This window comes from Cyprinus carpio, chromosome A18, assembly GCF_018340385.1.
Source record: "Cyprinus carpio isolate SPL01 chromosome A18, ASM1834038v1, whole genome shotgun sequence".
Classification (NCBI taxonomy): Eukaryota; Metazoa; Chordata; class Actinopteri; order Cypriniformes; family Cyprinidae; genus Cyprinus; species Cyprinus carpio.
In genome coordinates this window covers 14349180-14354423 of record NC_056589.1, presented here as the reverse complement: position 1 = coordinate 14354423, position 5244 = coordinate 14349180, and positions in this window count along the sequence as shown.

Below are 5244 nucleotides of genomic sequence, written 5' to 3'. Positions count from 1 at the left end.
TTCAACTCCAGTTTCCAATTAGGAACTGGTTTCAAGCCCAAGCCTCCGCGTCATGCAAACATAAAACACTGAATAAATCATGTCTGGTCAACATCATCTTACTATATCAGCCAAACGTGAATGGGAAATATTAAACACTATGAACATCAAACATTTGCCTTTTATTATTTTTATATTAGTATGCAACACATTTGTTTTACTTCATGAACTTAACATAAAGAGTAGCAGCATCACACGGTTCTGAAATAAACCCATTGTTTAAGACACAATCCACTATCCGTAATTAAAGCATTGCTGGAAACCCTACTTGAGATTCCAGCCAACAGCATTAAAATGGCAGCTCAGCAGAGGGACATGAATGTGAGGGGGATTTTAAGTTCTCAGCCTTTTTCTCCAAGGCAGATCATGAGAGGCTTCTTCTGCTTTAATTCAACATGAAGAACTGTTCAGTCCTATCACTTAAAAGCATACTCGCTTATACACACGCACACACATACATGGAATTCCGGTGACGCAGGTAGTGTGAGACTATGTGCCCTCACTGTTGCCGTGACAACCTGCCTGGGCTTGTTCTGTGTGTGTGGAATGAGCAGCACTCTGATGTTGGATCAGTTGAGTGTTTGTTCTTTGTCACCTGTTACCTCCTCGTCGATCTCATTGTCGTGCCCCCACACTCGGATACGCCAACGTGTCATCTCGCACGTGCCAAGCAGGAATGACACAAAGGCATGTTTTTGGAAATATGATTATAGGATTTGAGGTTGTAACTCGGAGACTATTCTTGGGGGTACGTGCCAGGTTTGGCCTCCATTTTTAAAGCTTGATTGGATTAGCAATATGCTTCTTTTTATAATGTTACTGAACATACTCAAAAGCAACAAGGAGCCTCTATTTGCTATGGTCCAAACCATGCATTTCCATCTTGCTTATGGGTTTATATAAGGTATTATGTACCTTCAATAAAAACTGTTACCAGTGACTAAGACTCAGGAATGTTTGAAGATGTTGGAGGCTGGTTAGGGGAAGTTACAGTTTTAAGCAACACCCTGGCAGGCTACCACTTGACACATCGGCGTGCATTCTGTACAACACAGGCCTGGAATCAAACTGGGCATTTGAATGTTAGTTTAGCGTGCAGGCTTTCATAGGAACATACATTTAAAAGACAACAATGTGGAACATCTGGTTCAAAGTGGACATACAGTCAAAAGTTTGAATACAGTTGACAGAATTTAAATGTCTTATGACTATTTGCTCTGAAGGCTTTTGTTTAAATGATTCAAATTAGTTCTGTAATCAAATATAAGTTTTGCAAATTCTTTACAAATGGATGAGTTGGAACAAACAGTGCAGGAAATGTTGACAACGTGTCCAGCATACATGAGAACTTCAAGATGATTCAAAAAACATTCCAGGTGGCTTCCTCATACTGTATAGTTGTCTGATAAGTCTGAAAAGCTGTTATCAAGGCAAAGGGTGGCTACTTCAAAAAAGTATTTTGTTAGATTTTTTTTTTTTTGTGTGTGTGTGTGTGTGTGTGTGTGTGTGTGTGTGTGAATTCAAATGTCTTGATTAAAGTTGCCATCTTATGAAGTTTTCATGTTACTTTGTCACTTTCTTATTATAATATATTTTATAAAATATATAAATATATAAATATAATAAAATGGTTTTGATTAAACATCTTTTGTTGCAATTTCTATATTTCCTTTTATGTTGCTGCATAGTTTTGATGAGTTTTCTATTACTTTAAAATGTGTGTTAAGAGTCATAAATAAAGAATAAGGACCTGTGACCATATATATGACTGTATGTATGTATATGTGTAAGGGGAAAAAAATCTGCAATGGCTCTAAAGAGTTTGTATTAAGCCAGATGTGCATGCCCAAACTATTTATTTTGTGTGTATTTAGTGTCAGTAAACACGACTTTTCATGTGTCCTTTTACTTCACACTTTATGTTAATCAGGAACATCCTGCACAGCGTAAACAATTTATTTTTCAAGTGCACACGTCAGAGTCCTGTGAATCACATTGGTGGCATGTTGATCAGCCCTGATTCTTGTGATAACCAGAAACTGATGCAACAGTCAACTCTACCCTGCAATTTTATCTTCAGAGATCATTTCCTTTACGATAGACACACCAGGTTCTTTCACCCTAATGCAGCTCCTCACTGACCCTGCCCTCTCTGTGTCCATCTTTTTCTTTCTCTCAGTCTATCGCTCTCTTTTTCCAGTGTGGTTGTGGGCGGGAGGGATGAGTGTTATGCACATACTGCCAGGGCGTATGCATTCCTGCAGGGCTCAGCATCCTGTTCCTTTTGTCTCCACCTCCAGCACCAGTCTCAAGCTGTGCGGCACGTACGCTGCCCCTAGCTTCACACCTCCCCCTTCTTTTTTACCCTTCCACTGGGCATCCAGCATATTCCAGAACCTCCCATTGCTCCAGTCAGGAAATGGTACCAGGGGGCTTGTCACAACCAACAACCCTGCCCAACCATAAACCAAGTGTTCATGAGGATGTATAAGTAGCACTACCTTCCTTAATGGTAGAAGTTTTGTTATTTGTTTCCTTGTCTTTTCATTTCACCTGCTTAGTGCTTCAAGTGGAAGGAAGCAAATAACATGAAAAGACAGTAGAGGCACAGTAAAAGACCCTCAGAATGAAACTATAATTGCTTGTGTGATCATAAAAATATTTCACATTTTCAGTCTCTAGATGCATACATGTCTTATTACAGCTGTGTTCAAATCCATCAAGCACTAAGCACGGACTGAGATCTGTCCTGCCTCCTCACATTTGCTCCACCTGAATACACTAGCAATGAGCCTCACTCATCCACCTCCTTCCTGTTCTCAATTCTCCTCCTGTCCTCACCTTTCCTCCCACCCTAATCCTCCAGATGGAGATTTTCAGAGAAAACAGAACTATGCGGTCTGTCAAGAGATGTCGAAACAGTATGAAATAACCATCATGTATGCACTGGCATGGTAATCATGTTTTAGGACAGCTAGCCTACTGAGTACGCAATTCATTCACATGTCTTCCACAAAACCCAAGAATTACTGCTCAGATGGAAGCATGAGTGAGTCAGCTATCGGCATAAAGCAGGGAAATTGAAGCTGAGCTCTGGACTTAGAGGAACTTGATAACCTGTTGGCCTCTAGATAGAGCCACTATATATTCTTCAGTCCAATTCAGCCTCCTATGAGTCCATTCCTGGATAGCCTTGGGTTAACCTCCCTGCTCCCCCTATCCACTGCCTGACCTACTCTAAAATCTAATTAGAGAAACAGATAATGACAGCTAGACAGCCCAAAGAAAAGTGAAAGAACAGCTTGATTGCTCCGTCAAACTGCCAAGTCCTTATAGAAATCCAAAATATTATTTTCCCACAAGAAGAAAAGAGATAAAACAGAAAAGGGCACTAGATAAAAGAAAATGACATGGCAAGATGAATTGGAAGCGTGCAAAGAAGAAAATCCAGGATGAAAATCCTGAGCTTGACCATGCATGGAAAACTCTGTTAAAGCCCTCTTCTTCAGGGCAGAAAGCAGAGGTCATGTGGAGCAGGGCTGCTTTTAAGGTCACATTAAGTTCAGGGCACAATCTCCTTCCCATATTTGGTCAGCCCCTGTTGCCCTTAAGGGTTTATGGCAGAAATATGAAATTATGAAAAAACTGAGCTGGAATGTTCATTGGTTGCAGCTGGGCGTCATTGGAGCAATATGGAACTGGGTTGAGCAGGAAGTATGGGGATTCAACCACCATGGAGCTCTCTATGAGCTCTTTTTGGCTCTCCCCAAGCATTACCCTCCTCTAAGAAGCAAACAAGAAATCAAATATTTGAAATCAACATAAGAAGTCAAATATCTGGAATCGCACACATTCTTTGCCTGTCTCTGCCAGACACACCTTAAACAAATATGTCTCTCTCCAATGTGAGATTTATAAATCATTTAGCAATCTGGTGACTTGGAATTACTGGGGGGATTGTGTCTGCTTCATCTCATCCAGTGGATGTCTGGTAAGTAATTCAAAGTTTTGGCCTTGGGCTCACGTCTTTGATTGCAGCTCTCCATGGCCTTTAGAAACACAAGATGGCACAGGCATTGGGGGAGAAAGGTCAGGGGGAAGTATGCAGAAAGAGAACTGGTAGTGGGTAGAAAGGAAGGGTAAGAGACCTGGTTTCCAATTTCTTAAGTTTATTCTTTTAGGGTCACATCCCAGCATGTTGTAATCAGTGACTTCCTTCAAGGAAAGACCCTTCTTGTCTTCTGCCTGCTGACTGTCCTTTGCCTTTCCTTGCCTCCTCGGTTGTTCCAGCTCTAAGGACGCAAAGCAATAGCGGCTGTATGCCAGTAATAATTCCACAAAAGTGGCAGACAAACAGCATCTGGCTTTTCTATGGGTTTCAGAGTTGTTTGTAAAGCCATCTAACAACACTTTATATCTGGTTAAAGTTCTGGACATCTGTCAGGGCCTATCCCACACTATGACTCAGATCATTCTTTGATACTGAAAATTACTTATCAGACACAAGGTCAAGGATGTGTTTAGTTCAGATGGAGAAACAAAAGGGAAGATTGAGGATTGGAATAGGGGTTGGGTAGCATGTTATCAGGCATATCGGCAGAGACTTTGAGGGACCTGATGTTTCCTAAACTGGCCAGCTTCAGGGTGGGAAGGGTGTTCCCTTGCTGCCTCTTTTCTCTTTCTGGTGCTCTGGGATTCATTTAGCATGGAGCTTAGGAACCCAGAGTCCTCTGGAAAGGAATGGCAAGAGAAAATGGTGTGGGTTAAGAGAGCAAGAGAGATAGATTATTCATTTGTAGAATATGCTTAAAGATTAATCACATCCAACTCCAGGGTTGGTTGATAAGCGTGTAGCATTCTGTAACAAGCAAATACCTGCAGTGAAATGTTAGCATTTTAGCAGTGTCTGACTTAAATCCCTTTCACTTTCTGAATGTCATGAGATGCCTTCAATGTTGTATCGTCAACTCCATCTATCTAGATACTCAAAGGATCAGCCTCTGTTCCTGTCATCATATTTTCATTTTCATGTTGGCACCACCCATGTAACAATGTTGTGTGAATTGTTAGAAAACCACAGGGTATGATTAAAAAGGTCAGCACAAATGGGGGCAAAGATGAAACTATATGAACCATAAAAATTGAATGTCGCATTACAACAAAATGCAAGTCAGGCTATATAAACAAACACCAACTTAACATCAG